The sequence below is a fragment of the Miscanthus floridulus genome, chromosome 5 (genome assembly GCF_019320115.1).
Source record: "Miscanthus floridulus cultivar M001 chromosome 5, ASM1932011v1, whole genome shotgun sequence".
Taxonomy (NCBI): domain Eukaryota; kingdom Viridiplantae; phylum Streptophyta; class Magnoliopsida; order Poales; family Poaceae; genus Miscanthus; species Miscanthus floridulus.
Window position 1 is genome coordinate 119,724,496 of NC_089584.1, and position 24,852 is coordinate 119,749,347.

A 24,852-nucleotide genomic window follows, 5' to 3' on the forward strand; every position below is an offset into this window, starting at 1 on the left:
CATCTAGGGATGACAATGGGCCTCGATCCCTAATAGGAAATTTATTTATTAGGAGATGTAAATAGAATGAATTTGCTTTCTATGGGATCTTAACATGTAGAAACAAGTTGAAAGTTCTAGTTTGATTTTGGTGAATTGATGAAACCCTAAGTGTTAACCTAGTTTTATCAAAGTATTCATGAGATAGGTAGCATATTTCAAGTGGTGAAACAAATGAAGATCATAACATGATGATAGCGATGCCATGGTGATAATCAAGTGCTTGGACTTAAAAAGAAGAAAGAAAAACAAAAGGCTCAAGGCAAAGGTATAAATGGTAGGAGCCATTTTGTTTTGGTAATCAAAACACTTAATGAGTGTGGTCACATTTAGGATCGATAGCCGTACTATTAAGAGATGTAAAACTCGTATCAAAATACGGTTATCAAAGTGCCACTAGATGCTCTAACTCATTACATATGCATTTAGGATCTAGTGGAGTGCTAACACCCTCGGAAATGTTTTGTGAAAATATGCTAACACGCATGTGCACAAGGTGATACACTTGGTGGTTGGCACATTTGAGCAAGGGTTAGGGACTTCACCGGCGGAGTGTCCGACGGTGCCACCGGCGTCCTATACAGAAAAGATAGAGGTCACTGTGAGTGACTGGACGCTGGTCTTGGAAGGACCGGCGCATCCGGTCTGAAGAAGCAGCGAAGACGCTAGCGTCGGTCTCTGATAGGATGCTGGGTCACTTGGTGACCGAGCGCTGAAGGGATGCGTCCGGTCCTGCTGACGTGGCAGCGCACAGAGGAGATACCGAGTGACCGGACGCTGGGTGAGTCCGGTTGAACATGGCCGGATGCGTCCGGTCGTGATTTTTCACTTCTAGATGCTTACTGGAAACGACCGGACGCTGAGGTCCAGCGTTCGGTCACTTCGCAGCAGCGCGTACGGTCATCACTTGACCGTTGGGAACGGGAGCTCAGTATTTGAAGAGAGGGGACACATGGCGTGCATCGCACGATCGGACGCTAGGGTCCTACGTCCGATCGATATGACCGGAGCGTCCGGTCACCCTGTGTTGTGCCCAGTAAAAGGGTACAATAGTTCTATTTCGTGGGGGCTTCTATTTAAGCCTCATGGCCGGCTCAAGCTCACTCTCTTGGTCATTTGTATTGACATAGCAACCTTGTGAGCTTAGCCAAAGCCCTCCCACTCATCTCCATCATTGATTCATCATCTTTGTAAGATTGGGAGAGAATCCAAGTGCATTGCTTGAGTGTTTGCATCTAGAGGCACTTGGTGTTTGTGTTTCGCTGCGGGATTCGCTTGTTACTCTTGGTGGTTGCCGCCACCTAGACGGCTTAGAGCAGCGAGGATCGTCGAGCGGAGGTTGGTGATTGTCTCTGACTCTGATCATGGTGATTGTGAGGGGTTCTTGACCTTTCTCCGGTGGAGAGCCAAAAGGTACTCTAGTGAATTGCTTGTGGCTTGTGTGATTCTCATCTTATGTTGGTTGTGCGGCGCCCTATTGAGGGTTTGATATGTGATGCCAATTAGCACGTGAACCTCCAAGTGAGTGAATCACCACAGCGAGGACTAGCTTCCCGGCGAGCAAGTGAACCTCGGTAAAAAATTATTGTGTCATCATTTGATTCTGAGGTGATTGGTCTTCATTGTTATTTATTCTTGTGATTGATTGGCTCCTTCCTCGATATGGCGGTATAACTTTCTTGCTCACTCTCTTTACATTACCGCAAACTAGTTGTCAAGCTCTTTAGGGTAGCTAGTTGTGAGAGCTTATTAGTTTGGTTAGTGTGACTCTTTAGTTAGCTTTTGAGAGCACCCTAACTTATTGTAGTGTTATAGCTATTGTGTGGATAGAAACTATATAAACTAGAATTATGGTAGGTGGCTTATTTTTTAGTAGGCTGGCGCAACACTTGCTTCGCCTCATAATTATCTAACCAGTTTGTTAAGTGTTGTTGTAGAATTTTTTTAATAGGCTATTCACCCCCCCTCTAGTCATTAGGACCTTTCACAAGTCCTGTTGGGTGAAGCGGGGCAAGGGAGCTCTCTAGCTCCCCTTCTTGTTACTCGTTGGGCCCAAGAAAGCCAACTCTTGTCTCTCTCAACACTTTATCTGTCAGTCCTTCTCTGTCCTACTCCCTTGGTCCCCCTCTATTCCCAGCATAGGTATCCTCGCCACTTCCTCACTTGTTCTTGCGGCTACCTCCGCAAGCGTCAGCCGCTCCCGCTACCGCTTCCCCTCGCCCTTCTCCATCCTCATGGCGTCGATGGTTGCTCGTGCTACTGTTATTTCTCGCTATCGACGCATCTAGGTGCTCCCGCCTACTAGAAGAACAATATCGATAAGTATCCAATCTTGCATAAATTATTCGGTATACGATGGCAATACAAGTGGAACACTAGTTGCTGAGTCTACGTTTAGTGTTGTTAGCTGAGTTGTTGTGGATATATTATAATTGCTTAGATCCTAAGATGGTACATGCGATGATTGGTACCAACAATTGGATACATGCAATAAGAAATGGTAATATTTTCCCTAGTTGTTCAATTTGAATTGTCCAATATATAGTTGATCAATATGAATGGTACAACATTGTAAAGTGGTGCGGATATCTTTCTTTTGATTCTATATTCCAAATATATTCCTTTGTTTTGGTTGAGCTCTAGTCACTCCACCATTGATGATAAGGTATTTCATAACCATTTTTGCAACAACCTAAAATCAATAACATAGCTTTACATTTGCAGTTAGTCACAAAAAAACATATGTGCTACAAAATGCAGGAAGAAGTGGAAAGTGATCCAGATGTAATGAATGAAGATAGTGAGCTAGGAAGAAATCTTTTTAACATATGGACTTTTTTGTTCACATGTGTTGTTGGTAGACTTGTTGTTCACACATGATCTTGTGTGATTTGTCGATTATCATTTCAAAGTCTTGTGGACTTATTTGTGGAATTCTGGACTTATTTGTGGTCTAATATTATGCTGCCATGTGTGTATTGTACTACTGTCAAGTCTATGTGTACTATCTTATTTACTTATAGTTTGGCTTATGTATGTCATGATGTGAACCTGTGACTTGTGAGTTGTGAAGTGTACCTATCCAGTTTGGCTTATGTCTATCATCTCGTGACTTGTGATGCGTACATTATTCAGTTTGGCTTATGTTTATGTATGTCATGACATGCCATGACATGACATGACATGCGGGGTGTATTATGTGTATACTTATTCAGTTTGCCATATGTTATGTAATTGAGCTGCCATGTGGCATCTATTTTTGGCTTAAAATTCCCATTTACCGTCTGTTTTTGTCTATTTTTTATCGATCTATCTATTTTCGTATATCCGGCTACCGCAACAGCTCTCGACTTGTAGTAACGAAAATAGAAGATAGTATTTTCCATTCGTTTCCATCCAGTTTCACCCCAATTTGCCTGGTATCACAAACCACCACTTGATTGTACGGTAAACACGAGTGGTGTTGGGTATCAGTATTAGGGATACCCGAAAGATGGAAGCTAATGGCCATGAACGCTAACTCCCTCGGATGGTCAAGAGCGTATCTTGGTCCCATCCAGCCCCGAGGGCATGGGCTCCATCTCGCACGACCTTAAGGATACGAGATCCGGGTCGCCTGACCCTAAGGATGCGAGCTCTGTCTCGCCTGACCCCTCGGGCAAGAGCCCCGTCACATTCGACCCCAAGGGCATGGACTTCGCCTCACCATGTCTGAGGACGCACGTCGCCAACAACATTGGGCGTGTTGACGCTGTGCTACCTACTCCCCGTACAACCTCCAGCGGAGGTGTCTGCGAGCCAAACCGTCCACTGGGACAGGATGGAGCACCACGACTGGCTGATGATGCCCACATACGGCGTCAGTGACGAATAGGGCCACGATGTGGAGCTGTCTCCGTCGTCATCTATAGGGTCGGTGGGACCCACGTAAAGGAGATGGAAGACATTGCGATCCTAGAAGCCTTCCTCTCCTTGTCCCTCTCTCTTCGATGTAACCTGCATCTTCCTCTTCATCTATAAAATGGGAAGCAGAGCACCTCAAGGAGGGGTGCATTCACACATGTCTGAGCGGCTGGAGGCTTAGGCACTCAATAGTAAATAGAGAGCTCAACCAGACTGACTCTTTTCACCAGAGACTTGGGACCTTCTCCCTCTCTTGCCTATTTATAACCCCTACTACAAACCAAGTGCCGGTAACACGAGCAGTAGTAAACTAGACGTAGGGATGTTTCGCTCGAACCAGTATAAATCCTTATGTCCTCCGAGCATAGCCATCCGGGTCAGACGTGTAAACTAGAAATTTACTAGCTGGTGATTCAAAACACCAATAGTTGACGCACCAGGTAGGGGCCTTTTGCGCATCTCGTCATCCACAACATGCCACGGATGGCTAGCCATGGCGTCAGCTAGGTCCTGGGCGCACACGTGCGCTTCGGGAGCCTGGATTTCATCATCACCGGGGAGGGAGAGCTAGCGTGGGCTCCCACCCCCGTCCAACTTCTTCACTCCACTGGCCTCGACACAATTGTCGAAGCCCTCGAGAAGCTGTAGCTACGCACACCGGAGGCCCATGTCCCTAGGAGCGATCAGCTCCTCGGCTTTGACTGTGGGAGGTTGGAGCACCAACTCGATGCCTTCTTGGGACCTCGACCATCCTAGGAGGATGTGCGCTGCCTCACCTTCTCCTTTGCCAACGTTATGACGCAGCTTGTCGGAGGGGAGCCGCTTTCCCTAGAATATCTCACCCAGGACGCGCCGATAGTATTCCCGTTTGGTCTGCATAATGCCATGAGGACCATTGGTCACCTCGTGGTACAGCGCAAGTACCAGCCTCCCACGGATGATGAATTCGTGGGAATGAATGATTACATCATAGAGTCTTTCCATGACCTTCTCATGAGAGATTTGGAGTTGATCTCTGACTCTGAATCCATTAGGGGAGCCATCACCCCTTGCGGGAATATTTTATGACAGGAACCCCCAAGGGACGCGTCGAAAGGGTCCATGAGGGATGAGCTACCCCACTGAACAACTTCGACAACGAAGTCAAAGAAGATGAGGGGGGCCCTCCCCGTATGCAGGTGAAACAGCTAAGGGCACGGCATCAGGAGCTCGAAGATGCATGCCTCCAGCTGGAGCAGGAGCGCGCAGAGCTCGAACACGAGATCAAACATCATGGGGATGGTGGCCGCGCACGCGCCATTGCCCGCGATGTAAACCGGAGGATCATCGAGGATGACGGAGGCCTCCCGCACTTTGCCCAGGCAAGTCAGAACATAGCTTTCGCAGCGGCCCTACTCCAAAGGCTCCTAGAGCCCATGACACTCGAAGATCATTGGGCCCACCATGAGATCTACAAGCTGCTCAAGCGAGCAACGGTGCAATAGGTGGAAAGCTTGCTGTCTCGGCGACGTGAGCTCGATACCAGTCAGCGCGTGTCTTCGGGACGACATGGTTGGGACGTGTTCATCCACCAGGCGCCACACGATGGTGGGGGACTTGCCATGGTCCCGGTGCATGAGCGTCTCGGCCACAACTGTGACGCACGCAACACCCTAGACGCCCACGGGCGTGGATGGGGTGACAAGAGAGAGGAGGCTGGTCGTGGCTACCATCCTCATCATGGCAAACGCTATGATAGCGGTGAAGACTAGAGCCTGAGCCCCGACCTGTTGGGGCCCCAGGCTTTCGACCAGCACATTCTCAACGTGGCTTTCCCACCACAGTATCGACCGCCGACCAATGTCCCAAAGTACTCCGAGGAGATGAACCCTGACTTGTGGCTCGAGGACTATCGGCTTGCTTATCAAGCCAGCGGTGTGGATAGTGATTACTTCATTATCCGCAATGTCCCCTTGTTCCTGGCCGATTCAGTGTAAACATGGCTAGAGCACCTTCCGCCCAACCGTATTCAAAGTTGAGCAGACTTGAAGGATATCTTTGTGGAAAACTTCTAGGGCACCTACTCGTGCCCTGGGAACCCCTGGGATCTAAAAATTTGCCAACAGAAGTCCAGATGGACTCTCCATGAGTACATCTGATGCTTCTCTAGGCAATGCAATGAGTTGCCTGATGTCATTGGAGCCTTCCTATCCAGGACCACCTACAAGTCTCTAGTCCACAAGCTAGGATGTAAGGGCCCTCAGACCACCAAGGTGCTCCTCGATATTGTGACCAGCCATGCCTTAGGCGAGGAGGTGGTCAAAGCGATTTTTGATCGCTCCAAAGGCAAAGCGAGGCAGGACGAGGATGCTAGCGAGGCCCCCTCTAACCGTCCAAACAAGAAGAAGAACAAGCAGAAGGATGGGGGCTCACTCATGACCGCTGCCAAGCAGAAAGGTGGCCGGGTATGGATGGGGTGACAAGAGAGAGGAGGCCGGTCGTGGCTACCATCCTCATCGCGGTGGACGCTATGATAGCGGCGAAGACTGGAGCCCGAGCCCCAACCTGTTGGGGCCCCAGGCTTTTGTAACACCTCTGGTGTTTTAAACCCTAAAACATGCCATGTCATCATATGTATTGCACATCATTCATGTGTTAGTGAAAACTTTGATATGTATTCACTAAAACAAGTTTATTTTTATGGTTATATGTGTTGACTTGTATGGATGAATCAAATTCAAAACTTTTGTATTGAATTGGATTCCGAAAACCCTAATTTCCAGCATTTAATTCTACCCTAGAAAACCAAATTCAAAATCTAAGTACATTTTGGGGTTGAGCTTAAAAGCAAAAGTGTAGAGCTTGTCAAGGTGTACAAAGTTGGTTTTGGAGTTTCCAAAGTTGTTATATAAAAATTAAAGTAATTTGAAAAGGTGACATGTTCTTAAAGTGTCCCCTTTTGATTTTAAACTTGCATTTCAAAATGTAGACATAATTTGGGTATGGTTATTAAAGCAAAGTTGTAGAACTTTGAATTTGGAACAACTTTTGTTTTTGGAGATTTTTGAGTTGCCATACAAATTTGGGAGTAATTTGTGTTTTAAATTGAGTGGCAATTCGGTAATTACCTAGAACAGTAACCGCGGGCGACACCTCACCGTCGGTGAGCTTCCTCAGCGTTCCAGGCGTGCCTGTGGCCATCTCTGGCTTCACGCTGGCAGGGAAGGCTGCTGCGTGGCTTCTTCTTGCTTCTAAGCCGCGCTATAAGGCCTACGCCGTTGCCGTTCTTCTCCGTTTCTCTTCTCTGTTTTTTCCGACGTCGCCGCCTAGCTCTGACGAGCCCGTGCCGTCGCCGTAGCGCCTTTCCAGTTACAGCAAAGCCTGTCCTAGCTCCGCCTGCTCCTTGTGCACCTAGCCGACCAATCCTTGAAGCCTGACTCCACTAGGAAACGCCGAGCGTTGCCTTTCTTCCTCACGGCCGGCAGCATCGTCGTCGAGTGCGCGTCACCGTGGTCAGCACTCTACGGTGCATCTTTGCTTTTGCTCAGCATGGTTCTAGCTTTGCCATGTTGTTGTGATGCTTTGTGCCCTATTGATTGATCTTTTTGTCCACCACAGCCACCGGAACACCACCGTCGACGTAGCTTGCTCCGTCGTGTTTGCTCTGATCGCCGACCCGCTTCTCCGTTGCTCCTCTGGTTCAGACATCAGCTCAAGCGTGTTTGGGGTGAGCTCCTGAGTCTTCCCGAGCCTTGTGTTTAACCGCTACTGGCCTCCCTTTGCTGGCATGCCACAACCGCGCCATCACGGCCGCCATGGCTGGCGTCGTGCTCGGACCAAGCCATCATTGGTCTAGCTAGTGCCACCAATCGACGCACTGTGATGTGGGGAATGTGGTCAGCGCGGGGTACTGTGCCGACAGGTGGGGTCACTCTGTCAGTGGCCGTGGATTTGAAAATGGAATTTTTCTATTTTGCAGAATTGAATGAATAGTGATGTGATTTATTATTTTTGTATATAATTAATTAGAGCTCCAAAAATTATGAAAAGTTTTGTGTGACCTCTCGAAGATGTAAACTAATTAGGAAAAATATTAAATGTTATTTTTCACTACATTTTGAATGTGATAAAAATTGCTCAAATTAATTAATAAATGAGTTTCCATGATTTTTCTAGGCTTATATAATTATCCAAAAATTATGAAAATTGTTTTTCCACTTAGTTATCATATGATGAGTCTTCACAAAAATTTTGAGCTCATTTGGAAGAAGTTGATTTATTTCATAATTTTGAATTAAATAATTAATTCATAAAAGCAAATAGTAAACCTTAATGACTTAGGTTTTGTTTGAATTTTGGATTGAGTGATGACCTTGGGTCATTAATATAAAATAATTCTTGGTATGTATAGTAAGTGTTTGAGTTTATAAAAATGTTTAGTTAGTTGTTGGTTTGCAACTGTACCGCGAAGGAAAGTTGTATTCCAGTTATTAACTTTTGCATCCATTGTCAAGCATCATGTTTTATATCGCGCATCATATTAAACATGGCATTGTTACTACGTGTAGTGAATGAAAGTGAAAACGCGGTAGTTAACCAAGTTATTGAGGAAGTTAATCCACCTGTTGAGGTCGGGTTTGATATCTGTGGAACCTCTCCGGAACCTGACATTTCCGTCAATCAAGGCAAGCCCTAGATGTATTTAAACCTACCTTGTATTTTACAAGTTTTTATTGGTTTTGCTTTTCAATACTGCATTAAGTGGTTAGGAGTTGAGTGAAAACCTAATTGGTGCATCACCAACCTTGTTTTTCAATATCAACCTTGTTACCCGTTTCAATCCGAGAATGTCTAATTATGCTTAGCCATGCTTAGAACGATAAAAGTCAGGTGATTACTGGTCACCTACGAGATATAAATGGTTTCTTGGATACGTTTGGTTATTTATATGATCATGAGATATGAGCATGTGGAGTAATAAATCTAGATCGGGCGGACTCGGTGTATGGGAGCCACAAGACATGGAGGTCTTGTGAGCGGGTTCTTTCTGCCTATGTCGATTAAGACACGTGCGTTGTTGAATTGCATGAGGTGAGACTTTGTAGTACTGATCACATACTCCGGTAAGCCTTAACTTGGCTATTCTATTATGAGAATGGCTACTCGCGCACTGGGAGTGGAGAGATGGCGAGAGTAGCGTGTACCCACGTGGTAATGGGCTGAATTGGTGGAGTACTATATTCTCGGGTGGCGTGGACTCGTTCTTGTTTTAGAGGATCTAAGGGTGGGTTGGTATATGTAGGTCGGGGACCTGCATATATCATGTGGTTGGGAATCCCCGGCTGGGTTATAATCGGTTTGAATCATCGTTGCTCCTCGGTTGTGAAGACTCAACTCACTGTTCATCATCGTAGTTAATAAATGAAACTTGAGGAAGTTTTGAGAAAGGGTTTGATACGAAGGTCATGATCTCAATACGGATCATGGTAGGTTCATATATGATCTTGATAAGGGTTACATGTTGAAAGAAAGAATCTTTTTAAAGAGCTTTTATGCAAAAGAACCTTGTTTATTGCTAAAGCCTTATCTTGAATCCCTGAGCCTGCATTTTTTAGTCTTATCAGTTTTTATTTCGGTTAAGTCTTGTTGAGTACTTTTGTACTCAGGGTTCATTAACCCTTGTTGCAGGTGAGCCTCATGAGCAGGTATGTCTTGGACCGTGCTGCATGACTGTTGTTTAAATCGATGATGATAAGTAAATGTGTGGCCCTTGGGCAGGGCACTTTCTTTGTGTGTTATGTTTATATTACTAATGCCACTCCACTACTATGGTTTGTAATAATAATCGTACTTAGTTTGTGAAATAAATGTTTTGTAACTAAGTTATTGTAAGACTTCCGCTATTTTACTCTGATGTATATTAATAAATAAACTATTGTAATACTGCAATGACTCTGTAATGGGATCCTGCTCGGAAAATCGTGGATGATTCAAGGTTCCCCGAGGACACCCGACAGTCTTCTTAAGTTACCGAGAACATATGCATAGTCGTCAGAGGTCATTGGACAGTGACAGGTGCATGTGGGCCCTATAATTTAGGAGGTTCTGTCACAGAATGGTATCAGAGTGACCATTACAAAGGTTTTTGTAGTATTGTTTTACAAAAACTTCAAAATGATTTGGGACAAATAAATTTAACATGTTAATTTGGTCCAAATTACTTTCGACTTATCTTAATTCATTCTCGCCATTCCTTATTTGATTAAAAAGGCTTTGTATGGTGGAGTAGTAATCTTATTATGCCCTATATAACAAGAACTATTGTTTATGTACTATAGGAGCTTTGATGTTGAAGTTTCGTACGGATGATTCATGCATCATAATTAATCCACTTGTTACTTACTTTCCCTCTTAGTCTGGGTTGAGTAGTGTAATCCATCCTTGTTGCTCTTTAGACTTTTATCTGATCATCTTACTATTTTGGAAATCTTGCTTTCTACAGTATGGCTCGTACCAAGATAATGCCCCATAAGTCTATTGGACCCAAAGGAGTTCCTCGTCACCAGCTTGCCCCTAGGAGTGATGGTGCTAGCAGTAGCAGCTTTAGGCCTGATCCCTAGGCTGAGATACAGAGGCTTTCAGCAGAATTAGCACATGCTACTAGAGATAGGACCTTGGATGCCATCTAGGTGGGCAAGTTAAAGGATCAATTGAGGTGTCTCACCACCTCTCATAAGAACTGTGAGCGTATGTTAGTTTGTATGGTGGAAGGAAGAAATGAAGCATAGCATAGAGAAGATGTAGCTAGAGCCCGAGCTCATGAGTTAGAGTTCTATGTAGAAGACTTAGAAGAATATTATACCAATCTGCATGAAGAAGTCCATAGGCTGAATAATCTCCTGAATCCAAATCATGAGCCTCAAGCTGATGCAATGGACCCAGGTGTCATCATAGCAGATGATGATGAACCAGAAGAGGAGGAAGAAGATCCAGGAGAAGTAGTGATGGTCAACGAAAGTGATAATGAAGGTGGAAATGTTTCTAGAATGGATACCGATCATGAGGTTTGATGTAATCGAGGAGAAGAGTAGAGTTGTAATATAGCGAGATCTAGTCTAGTTGGGTAGTCTTGCTTAAGTGCAGACTTGTGTATAAATAAGTGAGCCCTATGTAATGTGTTTGTAGCAAGCTCTTTTAACAGTTCAATAAATGTTTGTGAGTAAAGTTTGGTTTGTCATGAACAGATGCGTCGTACTCGGGGTTCGACTGTTCCTAGTTCTTCGCAAGACAAGGATGGTATTCCTGATCCACCACCAGTTCCACCAAATTTGGCTGATGCTATCGCGGGGCTGGTCAATGTGACCGGCCACATTGTCTTTCCTCCGGTGGTAGGAGTCCGCCATCACCTTCGACCGTTCTAACCACCCGGATAGCATCATATAACCGGGGAGGTATCCACTCGTGGTTGACCCGATCGTCGGCACGAAGCGCCTCACTAAAGTGCTGATAGATGGAGATAGCGGCCTCAACATCATGTATGTCGAGACACTTGATTCCATGGGCATCGATCGATCGCACATCCAACCAACTAGGGTGCCTTTCCACAGCATTGTGTCGAGGAAGCAAGCCGTACCGCTCGGGCAGATCGATGTGCCCGTCACCTTTAAGGATTCAGCCAACTACAGGACGAAGAGCCTCACCTTTGAGGTGGTTGGATTCCACAAAATCTACCACACCATCCTGGGACAACCATGCTAAGCAAAGTTCATTGTTGTCTCCAACTACACCTACCTAAAGCTCAAGATGCCGGGCCCATGTGGGGTCATCACCGTCGGCACCACCTTCCAGCACGCTTACGAGTGCGAGGTTGAGTGCTGCGAGCATGCCTCGGCAATCATCACCTCCGAGGAGCTCGCTGTCATCAAGGAAGGGACTACTGAGGAGGCACCCAACTCCAAGTGGTCGTCCGGATCCTTTGAGCCCATGGAGGGCGTCAAGGAGGTCCTTTTAGACCCTAGTAGCTCCGAGGGCAAAGTGGTGCACATAGGCACCATGTTTTCCTCCAAATAGGAAAGCACACTCGTCGACTTCCTCCATGCCAATAGAGATATCTTCGTGTGGAAACCCTTAGACATGCTGGGCATCCCATGGGAAGTCATTGAGCACACCTTGAAGATTAGGCTAGGCTCCAAGCTGGTGAAGCAGCGCCTACGCCGCTTCGACAAGGAGAAGCGCAGGGCCATCGGTGAAGAGATCACAAAGCTTTTGGTGGCCGGATTCATCAAGGAAATGTATCATCCCAAGTGGTTAGCCAATCCCGTCCTTGTACGAAAAAAGAATGGAAAATGGAGAATGTGTGTTGACTACATGAGTCTCAATAAGGCGTGTCTAAAGGATCCATTTCCTTTGCCACGTATAGATCAAGTAGTCAACTTGACCTCGGGGTGCGAAACCCTCTGCTTCCTTGATGCGTACTCCGGGTACCATCAGATCGCCATGAAAGAGTCCGACTAGCTCACAACTTCTTTCATCACCCTATTCAGGTCATTCTGCTGTCATGATGCCTTTTGGTCTAAAAATGCAGGAGCTACATACCAGCGATGTATGCTCAAGTGTTTCGGAGACCTCATCGGGTGAACCATTGAGGACTACATAGACGACATCGTGGTCAAGTCCAAATGGACCGACCAACTCGTAGATGACCTAGAGCAGACCTTCACAAAACTACGAGCCAACAACATCAAACTCAACCCGGAAAAATGTGTTTTCGGGGTCCCAAGGGGCATGCTACTTGGGTTCATCGTCTCTAAGCGCGGCATTGAAGCCAACCCGGAGAAGATCTCGGGCATCACGAGGATGGGTTCGATCCAGAATCTAAAGGGAGTGTAGTGAGTCATGGGGGTGCCTCACCGCGCTTAGCTGTTTCATCTCATGCCTCGGTGAACGAGTCCTCCCACTATACCGAATTCTAAAGAAGACCAATCGGTTTGTGTGGACTCTGGAGGCTCAGGAGGCACTCAAAAAGTCAAGGAAAATCCTAACGAAAGCCTCGATCCTAGTCCCCCTGATTGATGGAGAACCGCTCCTGCTCTACATCGCGACCACCACAAAAGTGGTCGGCGCCGCCCTGGTGGTAGAGCGGGAGGAAGAGGGACATGCCCTCAAAGTGCAGCACCCTATATACTTCATTAGTGAGGTCTTGTCTAACTCCAAGACTCGCTACCCGCAAATCTAGAAACTCTTATAAGCCATCCTAATCGCCAAGAGGAAGCTGCGTCACTACTTTGAGTCACACCCGGTGATGGTTGTGACATTCTTCTCTCTCAGTGAGGTTGTCCAAAACTAGGATGCCATAGGGAGAATTGCCAAGTGGGCACTCAAGCTGATGGGTCAGGACATTTCATATGCCCCTCAGACGACCATCAAGTCCCAAGCATTGGCCGATTTTGTTGCAAAATGGACCGAGGTCCAGATGCCATGAGCAGCCATCAACTAAGAGTATTGGACGATGTACTTTGATGGGTCACTGATGAAGAGAGGCACTGGCATGGGACTGGTCTTCATTTCGCCCCTCAGGATACACATGAAGTACGTGGTCCACCTCCATTTCCCCGCCTCCAATAATGTGGCTAAATACGAGGCACTCATCAACGGCCGACGCATTGCCATTGAGTTGGGCATCCGATGGCTTGATGTCTGAGGTGACTCACAGCTGGTCATTAGTCAGATCATGAAGGAGTTAGGCTACCATGACACCAAGATGGATGCTTACTACCGAGAAGTCCACCAGCTGGAGGACAAGTCGATGGTCTTGAACCCAATCACATCCCGAGGCGGCTCAGCGAGGCGGTCGACACATTGGTGAAGATGGCGTCTAGCTGAGAGCCGATGCTGATGGGCATCTTCACCAGCGATCAACACAAGCCTTTGGTTCGTTACGAGGAACGGGGATAGTCTGAGGACAAGCTGCTTGCCCTAGATTTGGGGGCTGACCGACTGTCCACCCCCTCCAACCCTAAAGTCATAGAGCTTGACGAAGGTCTAGTAGTAGAGCTCGACCCCCTAGCTTACTAGAGGACCCCATACCTCGATTGGCTTCTCCGCGAAGTGCTCTCGATAAACAAGATGGAGGCTCGATGGATCGCACGCCGAGCCAAGTGTTTCGTCATTGTCGAGGAGGAGCTCTACAAGTGAAGCCACACCAGGATCCTACAACGTTGCATTCCTGTCGAACAAGGGAGGCAATGGCTGAAGGACATTCATGGTGGGGTCTGTGGACATCATGGCGCACTCAGAACCCTAGTCAGAAATTTATTCCGATAGGGCTTCTACTGGCCAACCGCGGTGGCCGACACTAAGCAGATTGTGCACACCTATGAAGGGTGTCAATACTACGCCCGACAGACCCACCTGCCAGCCCAAGCAATCCAAACGATCCTCATCATGTGGCCGTTCATGGTCTAGGGGCTTGATATGGTCGGACCTCTCAAAAGAGCACCCGAGGGCTACACGCACTTGCTTGTCGCCGTAGACAAGTTTACAAAGTGGATAGAGGCTTGGCTGATCTCCATGATCAAGTCTGAGCATGTCGTGTTATTCTTCCTCGACATCATCCATCACTTTGGAGTCCCAACCTCCATTATCACGGACAACAACACACAGTTCACCGGGAAGAAATTCCTCCGATTCTACGATAAATACCACATCCACGTTGATTGGCCCGCTATGGTGCACCCCCGCACGAATGGGTAGGTCGAGCACACGAACGGCATGGTCCTATAAGGTCTCAAGCCTAGGATTTTCAATCGGTTGAACAAGTTTGGCGGGCATTGGGTCACAGAGCTTCCTGCAGTGCTCTAGAGCTTGAGGATGACCTTCAGCCAGGCCACCGATGACACACCCTTTTTTATGATTTACGGTTCCGAGGCTATCCTCCCAACTGACCTCGACTATGGGGTGCCGAGGGTCAGGGCGTACAACGAGCAGGGAGCTAAGGCATCCCTCGAGGATGCCATGGATCAGCTCGACGAGGCACACGACGTTACCCTCCTTCGCTCAGCCAATTGGCAGTAGGTGTTGTGCTGGTACCACAGCCATCGGGTGTGGGGTTGGGCCTTCAATGATGGGGACCTAGTGCTCTACCTTGTCTAGAGCAACAAAAATCGTCATAAGCTCTCCCAGCTGTGGGAGGGACCGTACGTCGTCGCGGAGGTGCTCCAACCAGGCACCTACAAAGCTCAAGACCATCGACAACAAGGTCTTCACCAATGCATAGAACATCAAGCAGCTATGTTGCTTTTACCCCTAGCCTATGCATATGCTTAAGAATGACATTTCTGAAATACGAAAACATTTTTTGTTATCGGTTTTGCTATCGTTCCCTCTATCTTTAGTGACACCCGACCCTGGCAACGGCAGAGGGTCGGGCATAACTCAGGGGCTAATAAGAGTATATCTACTCAGAGACATTCTCTATGCCCGACCCTCCCTTACGTTAAGATCTCAAAGTAAGGGCTGCGGAAACAAACTCTGAGTAAAACTGGTCGGACTGCAAGCAACCTACGCCCCAGTGGCTACGGCGTTTTTGCTCACCAGCATGATCAGAGTTGTTTCACCCGCATCCCAACCTTTACAACCTTAACCATGGAAAGGGTCAGAACACATTAACCTTTTTATAAAAAAAGTGGACGAAGATGTTTATACCAAAATTTGGGAAGAAGAACGTGGGAACTCGAAGCTTCTAGAATTGTGTCGACCAAGGAATCGATTGCATAAGGATCGATATCAGCTGATTCAGATGCAACACAGGAATCAGCTCTCTTTGAATGACATCAGCAGATAACGATAATGAGCTATGGTTGGCGTCGAGAAATACATATTGGACTCTACAAAAAGGGAAAGATTAGGGTCCAAGTTGTCTTAAGATAGGAATGTTTTTTTATACGAAAGATTGTAATGAGTCGTACTCGAGTAGGATTTATGTTTAGGCTCCGGGTATAAATATTGGACCCCGGCTATTGTAAAAGAACATCCAAACAATCAAATACAATTTACCTTTTTTTTGGCTCCGGCCAACCCTTAGGAGTAGGAGTAGAGTAGATCTCGGTGAGTTCTTTAGCAAGCAGGGCTACATCGGTCCGGTCGACCTCTGATTTGTCCATAAGTACCGTCATGGCTTATACTTTGGTTTGTACAGATGCATCGATCCGGTCGACCTCCACTACAAACTTTAGTATAAGCTAGTTATCGACTCTTATCTAGTTCAAGTACGGTTGCATCGATCCGGTCGACCTCCACTACTCAAACTAGATTAAGGTCAAGTTATCGGCTCTATCTAAGGGTGGCGTCCTTCGGGTAGATTCATTAAGTTACTGATCTTGCTGATGTCTTTATTGTTATTAGTTTGCAGCAATATCAATCCGCCTAATAAAGATCGAGTTAGATCAGCCTTATATCCTTTTAGTTCGTCGTTTGGTTTATTACAACACAATGTTTCTTACTCTGAGTGATGGGTTACGTTTCATCGACTGTTCTACTTTGATCTTGATCGTGTATAGTACGTGGTTAAGGCGTGTATGATCTTGAAGAGGTTTGCTGGTTAGTTAAATCTGGTCTATAGTTCGCTATTATGGCTGTAACAATCTGGTTGATCCCCACGGATGACACTGTAGATTTGGAGGATGCTAGTTAGTAGATTTGTTCTCGATTAGGCATGACCTTAACTGTTTGCTATGCCTGCATCGACTAAATGGCTGATCGTCTATGTTTTAATGCCTATAGTGTGTGTCCATGATTCTGTTAAGCGTGAATAGATCTGTATACTTTAAGGGTTTGATTTATTGTCTTTATCACGGCTACATTGATCCAGTCGAACCCCACTATTAGAGATAGTAGGTTAAGTCTGATGAGTCCATAAGTTTGTCCATGTGAAATAGTCGATTGTTCACACGCTGTAGTCCCTTTTCACCTGAATTGGCTATTTCAGCCGATTCATCCGAGCCTTCACATATAGCATGTCTTTCAAAAAGCATGTCAAAGTATAGATGGTTTTATGGATTCTTCAGTTTTAGTTTGTTATTATCATCATAGCTGCCATCGATCCGATCGAACCTCACTGTTGATGGTAACATATTAGATTCAGAGCGTTTATAGATCCATTGGTATTAGACAGTCGATTTGTTTGCATGCTATATCTTTTCCTGATTAGATTCATCGGCTCAACGATTCATACTGGTAATATCCACCTAGCTGTTGATCTTATTTACGTTTACGGGTATTGTACTTATCAACATAAAACTAATCATGATCCATAAGCTTTACTGTCCGTAACAGCCGATTTTTGTGAGTATCTACTATTTAGTCGATTTTCCCATCTGGCTGCTCCTGAAGCGGCACACTTAGAACTGTCTGGGCAAAGACCGGCATGTTCCACCTTAAATTACTGATAAACTTTCTCTCATTGTTAATTATAGGGTCAAATTGACTGGCATGTCTCGGAAGGAATTCATAGGATCGATTACCCCTGTGTTGAAGCCAAGCGGATCTCTAGCTCCATCGAGCAGATCCTTCTGGCTTGCCATGTATCGACGCATTTTTGTGTCGACAGAAGAACCAAAAGATTGTTCAACCATAGCAGAAATTAAAATCTATCCATTTATTACAAGGTCACTATTTGGCCTAACTAACTAATTTTTTGAGAGGATGATCTCATCCTCCATCTTGATAGATAAGCCCTGTGCCAGAGGGGCCACCTCCTTCTCAATGTCCTCTAGCTCAGCATCGGAGTAACTAGGCACGAAGCCTTGGCTCATCGTCTCTAGATCAATGTTCTCATAGTGAGAACGAGCGATCGCGAACGACCGATGAACGTCGAAGCGGAGTGCGTCCCTCTCCATCTCGCGCGCCCAATCCGTGATCGAGGCGGCGCGGACCGCGAGCGAGCTTGTCTCCTTTGCTAAGGCCAGCTTGAGGTTGTCATAGACTAGCTAGATAGCAATGCACAGGGTGTTGTGCTCATCACTCTCCTTTAGGGGGGTGGCCTTCACTTCGCCGAGCTCCTTCTCTAGGCTATGGCTCTTCATCACCTCTACCCCAAGCCTGTGACCAAGACCTACCCAAAACATGCACCAGCTATGTTGAAAAGCCTCCTTTGGATCCTAGAGAGAAGGACAACAAAGGAAGACCAGGGGCTTACCGTCCATGTCTGCCTGGCGCTTGCGCACCTCATCACGCCGTTGGGCCACCTCTGCCTCTAAGTTCTAGGCCTACTCCTAGCGCTGGCTAACCTATAGAAATATGAGGTAGGCTACGCTAGCACAAAAAAAAACAAAATTTCTACCGCGTAAAACAGGAACACTACTGTTATAGATCACATGATTACCACTAGACATGCAGATGCGGAAGTTGATGAAGTGCGTCGGAGTAGTGTAGTCGATCACATCACTAGACGCGCAGATGCGGAAGTTGATGAAGCGCGTCGGAGCAGTGTAGTCGATCACCTCCATGTCAAACATTCAGCGGCGTCCTCCTCGTGCAGCGGCTCATCCAAGTGTTGCAGATGCAACACCTCCAAGGTATCCACACGTGCGGGGAGGAAGCATCACAAACTGGACTACTAGATCCACGAGTGCAACTCGGTGAGGGCGTGTGAGATGGACAGCTGATGGGCATGGGAGATGGACAGCTGCTGGGCATGGGAGAGCAGTAGCTGCGCCAAAAAGGTCCAAACCCTAAGCCACCCCTACCCCTCAATATATAGAGATCCCTAATAGGCCTCTAGGTTCTAGCCCCTTAAGTGTGGGACCCTATAGGTTCACATACGTATAGACATGACGTGAGTACTTCTACTTGGTCAATAGTTGGTAGCGGCCTCTAGCAAGACATGCCAACTCCTATACGCACACAAAGATCATATCAGATGAACCATCACAACATCATGTACATGTTATTCCCTTTGCCTCATGATATTTGGTCTTGCTCCAAGCTGACCTCTCTTTCTTGATCCTATGATTCAAAATCCCTTTCTAGGTTAACTCTTAACCTCACGTAGCATGGCCATGTATTTCCAGATACGATCACTCGAGGGGCCAGAGATATCTCTCTCAAGTAGAGAGGGGCAAATTCCATCTTGACTGATCATACCTCACAACATGCTTCCTGACAAACCCAAAAGCTACCTTTATAACTACCCAGTTATAGAGTAGCGTTTGATAGCCCCTAAGTAAGTCGATTCACATCTTGAGAGCATGCAACAATCTTAGGTCTAAGGACAAAGTATACACATTGTGTAAAGAGAACTATGTAACTATATCTCGTGTTGGGTCGGTCCTAGCACATGCCTCTACATGTGCCCACATTATTAGTTTGACATCTGCATGTCCATGACTTGTGAAACATAGGCATCATCTAATACATGTACTAGTCTAATATTCATGTATGTCCTCACATGAACTCCGACTAGGGACAACTTTAGAAGAACCATACAAGTAAAGAGTTTCACATACAATTCACATAATTGCAAATCAATTCAAGTAGCCTTTAATGGATATTCAAGGAACATAATATGAAACATGGATACAATGGAATATCATCATCTCTACGATTGCCTCTAGGGCATATCTCCAACAGTCTCCCACTTGCAATAGAGTCAATCTAGAAGATATCTAATATCCATAGCTCTTACATGCGCATCATGCTTAGACTACAGAAGAGGCTTTGTCAAAGGATCAGAAATATTCAATTCTATATGTATTTTGCATATCTTGATCTCACCCCGGTTAACAAAGTCTCGAATGAGATGAAATCGCCGCATTACGTGTTTATTCTTCTGGTGATTCCTTGGCTCCTTTGCTTGTGCAATAGCTCCATTGTTATCACAGTAGAGATTCAATGGGCTAGACGCATTTGGGAACACACCAAGCTCAATAAGGAAATTCCTTATCCAAACACCCTCCTTTGCGGCTTCTGAAGCCACGATGTACTTGGCTTCTGTCGTAGAATCAGCCACCGTCTCCTGCTTGGAACTCTTCTAGCTAACAGCACCACCGTTTATCGTAAACACAAATCCTGATTGTGACTTTGAATCATCTTTCTCTGATTGGAAACTAGCATCGGTGTAACCTGTTACAACGAGCTCCTCATTACCTCCATATACGAGGAACATTTCTTTAGTCCTTCTGAAGTACTTAAGAATGTTTTTCACCGCTGTCTAGTGACTCTCACCCGAATCAGACTGGTGTCTGCTTATCATACTTAGCGCATATGAAACATCTGGGTGAGTACTTATCATTGCATACATGATAGATCCGATAGCTGAAGCATATGGCACTCTACTCATGCGATCCCAGTCATCAGTTGTCGAAGGACACTGAGTCTTGCTAAGGTATATGCCATGTGACATAGGCAAGAACCCTTTCTTTGCCTGTTCCATGCTGAACTGTTTCAACACTTTGTCAATGTAAGTATCTTGGCTTAATCCTATAGGCCTTCTAGATCTATCTCTATAGATTTTGATGCCTAGAATATATGCTGCTTCCCCTAAGTCCTTCATCAAAAAACTATTTTTCAGTGAGGCCTTGACGGTTTCAAGCATAGGAATGTTGTTTCCAATCAGTAATATGTCATCCACATATAAGATTAGAAATACTACAGAGCTCCCACTAACCTTCTTGTAAACACAAGCCTCTTCTTCGTTCTTAATGAAGCCAAACCCTTTGACCACTTCATCAAAACGAATGTTCCAACTCCTAGATGCTTGCTTCAACCCATAAATGGATTTCTGAAGTTTGCATCCCTTTCGAACATTTTTTGGATCGACAAAACCATCAGGCTGCATCATATACACGTCCTCAGTTAAATTTCCATTCAGGAAAGCTGTCTTGACATCCATCTGCCATATCTCATAATCGAAATATGTAGCTATAGCTAGAATAATCTGAATAGATTTAAGCATCACTACGGGCGAGAAGGTCTCGTCGTAGTCAACTCCTTGAACTTGTCAAAAACCTTTTGCGACAAGTCGAGCTTTATAGATGTGAACATTTCCATCCATATCTTTCTTCTTCTTATAGATCCATTTGCACTCTATGGTTTTAACACCATCAGGCGGGTCAACCAAGTTCCAAACTTGATTGTCTCCCATGGACTCTATTTTGGATTGCATGGCACTCTGCCATTTTTCGGAGTCTGGGTCCATCATTGCTTCTACATATGTCACAGGCTCATGATTGTCCAACAATAATATTTCCCACAATTCGTGGAGCCTCGCTGACCTTCGTGGTTGTGGTGGTGCTTCTCTTGCCATGGCTATCTCAACTTGTTCTGCTACGCTCACTGTTCGCCTAAACGGTCATTTAGCCCGTTTAAACACCGTGTAAACGCTACATGGTGGTGCGCTATTTCCGTTTAATCACCCGTTTACCCCGTTTAATTGACCGTTTAGCCCGTTTAATGGGATGTTTTGCCCGAATAATGGCTAAACGGTAGGTGACTGACTGTTTACCATTTAGCGTTTAGGAAAACACTGGCTACGCTAGCATCACTTGTTGATTCTTGCCCAATTGGCTCATCCCGAACTTCTTCAAGATGCACTGTCTTTCCATTCTTCTCCCCTTTGAGAAACTCTTTCTCTAGGAAAATACCGTTCCGAGCGACAAACACTTTGCCCTTTGATCGGTTATAGAAATAATATCCTAAAGTTTCCTTTGGATATCCCACGAAAATGCATTTATCCAACTTGGGTGTTATCTTGTCTGACTAAAGTCGTTTGATAAATACTTCACATCCCCAAATCTTTAGAAAAGACAAACTGGGAGTCTTGCCAGTCCACATCTCATATGGTGTCTTAACTATGGATTTAGATGGTACCCTATTAAGTGTGAAAGCTGCTGTTTCTAGAGCGTATCCCTAGAATGATAATGGTAGGTCCGACTGGCTCATCATTGATTGAACCATGTCCAACAAGGTTCGATTACATCGCTCGGATACACCATTTCTCTAAGGTGTTCTAGGCGGCGTAAGCTGTGGAACAATTCCGCAGCTCTTCAGATGATTGCTAAACTCGTGGCTTAAATACTCGCCTCCACGATCAGATCATAAGGCCTTAATTTTCTTGCTAGGCTGATTTTCAACTTCATTTTGAAATTCCTTGAACTTTTCAAAGGTTTCAGACTTGTGCCTCATCAAGTAGACATAGCCATATCTACTAAAATCCTCAGTAAAAGTTATGAAGTATTGGAACCCTCCTCTAGCTGTCGCGCTCATTGGTCTGCATACATTGGTATGTACGAGTTCCAACAAGTCTAATGCTCTCTTAGGAAAACCTATGAAAGGCACCTTGGTCATCTTGCCTAGCAAGCAAGCCTCACATGTCTCGTATGATTCAAAATCAAACAAAGTTAAAAGTCCATCAGAATGGAGCTTCTTCATGCGCTTTTCACTTATATGACCCAAATGACAATGCCACATGTAGGTAGGACTCAAATCATTAGGCTGAGGCCTTTTAGCACTTATATTATAGACAAGTGAATCATCGAGACTTAAAACAAACAATCCATTCACAATGGGTGCAAAAGCCATAAACATATTATTCTTAGAGATCACACAACCATTGTTTTCACTCGCAAATGAATAACCATCCTTCATCAAGCATAAAGGAGACATAATGTTTTGACTTAAACTAGGAACAAAATAACAATTATTCAACTCCATGATAAATCCTGATGGGAGGTGGAGTTGCATTGTCCCAACGGTCAACGCAACAACCCTTGCATTATTGCCCACGTGGAAATCAACTTCTCCTCTTTCAATGCTTCTACTTTTTATCAGTCCCTACATCAAATTGCAAATATGAGCAACCGATCCGGTATCAAATACCCAAGAATTAATAATTGTATCAGCGAGAAATATGTTGTCTATAACATTAATAATAAGCGTACCTGAGGTGGAAGTACTCTTACTTCCGCCATTCTTCAACGAAGCCAGATACTTCTTGCAATTTCTCTCCCAGTGACCAAGTTCATGACAATAAAAGCACTCTTTGTCTGGAGCAGGTCCAGCTTTAACCTTGGGCGCTGGGTTTGGCTTAGAGTTCACAGCCTTGCCCTTCTTCTTCCAAGAATTGCCCTTCTTTTTAAAGCTAGGATTGTTCTGTATTGCCATCACATGGCTGCTGCCAGCGCTTTTCTTAATGTCACCCTCTGCTATTTTAAGCATGCCACATAGTTCATTTAGACCCTTCTCCGCCCCATGCATATGGTAGTTCGAGATGAAGTTCCCATAGCTAGGTGGAAGAGATGAAAGAATGAAATCAGTGGCCAACTCTTGGCCCAGTGGGAAGCCCAACTTCTCCAACCGTTGAACATAACCAACCATTTTGATTACGTGTGGCCCTACTGCTACGCCTTCTGCTAGCTTGCTTTCCATAAAAGCCTTAGACACATTGAACCTTTCAGTCCTAGCCTGTGTCTGGAACATGTCTCTAAGCACCATGATCATATCGTACGCCTCATGATTTGTTTCAAACTGCATCTACAGTTCGGGTTCCATGCAAGCAAGCATATGGTAGCTTACTTTGAGATTAGCATCACATGCTTTCTTGTAAGCATTCTTAATGGCAGCAGGTGCATCATCAGCTGGTTCTTCTAGTAATGGGGTGTCCAGAACATCTTCCTTTTTACCAGCCCTGAGAACAATTCTCAGGTTACCGATCCAATCCATGTAGTTTGTTCCATTCAGCTTGTCCTTCTCAAGGACTGAACGCAAAGCAAATGGTGTGGTGTTGCTAGGTGCCATTTATCTATAACAAATAATAATGCAAAATACTAAGACAAAAGTATCCATGACAGAGTAAATCACATTAAACTTTTAACAGACTCTACTCCCACTAAAATCAATATCCCTCTATTGATACTTAGTGATTCAGGATCCACAACTAACAAGTCTACTAGTGAGCTTTAGCATCACCGCTAGCAGTCAAGGTAGATTGGTAAGCAACTCTTTGCCAATCATATCACATATGACTCCTGTTGTTGGGTGACATCTCCATGTCTCGGTGCCCAACCTTCATGCCCCAAAGTCCTTAACCATTAAGATGACCTTGTTAAGCAAACCAACCCTTATGCGTGTAAGTATCTGATACAAACTCGTCTAGTCAAGGGAAACTAGTGATACTCTAATTTCATAGACCCACCACCAATTGTACAAGACATGGGATGGTGCAAGTTTTAGTTGGGAGGGCATACATAACTTAAAATTTGTGAGGGATCGTTCTACTTCTAACATCACATCATGTAGAGTAAAACAAAATAGTAGCATTCACTTAGTTGTGACACAGTATGGCCTAATTTCTAGTGGTGATCTCCACTCCATAGAACCCATTCACCATGATGATCTCCATCTCCATGATCTATGTGCGCCATCCTCCTAGTGATGAGTCCTCCAAGAACTAATACAAGCTATTACATCTAATCAGCTAGTAAAGAAGGTTACATAGTTGCTTGGATCATCACAGATTGACACGTAGGTCATCAATTACATTAATTTGATAATACATATGCAGGGGCCATACTGATCACAAAATCCTACAAAACAGAGTTAGGCGTTCTAACGTCCAAACTTAAAAGGCCCGAAACTCCATCTTCCAAGTTGATTTTGGGAAATCTAATTTCGCCAAAAACGCCAAAGGCGTTGAATTTCATGTGTAATTTTTCTGTAGATCAATTTTCATATAAAATTCGCCTCGATCCGAGATTGTACCAAAAAGTTATGGCCGTTTTACCGAAACACATGACCATGCTAAATTATTCGATCCAGTAGTAGATCCAATCGACTACTGCGCATCATATGAGTCTGGCATATGAATCTAGGTTTTGATTTGACCAATCACATTGATCTTCGCTCGCTGCAACTGGCATTACGTGTATCACTTAACTC

General features: G+C 45.2%; 1 pseudogene; it reads right to left on the bottom strand.

Annotated features, from left to right (window-relative positions):
- Nucleotides 1–17,606: 17,606 nt before the first annotated feature.
- Nucleotides 17,607–23,712, bottom strand: LOC136455229 (uncharacterized; annotated as a pseudogene).
- Between the last annotated feature and the right edge of the window lie 1,140 nt (nucleotides 23,713–24,852).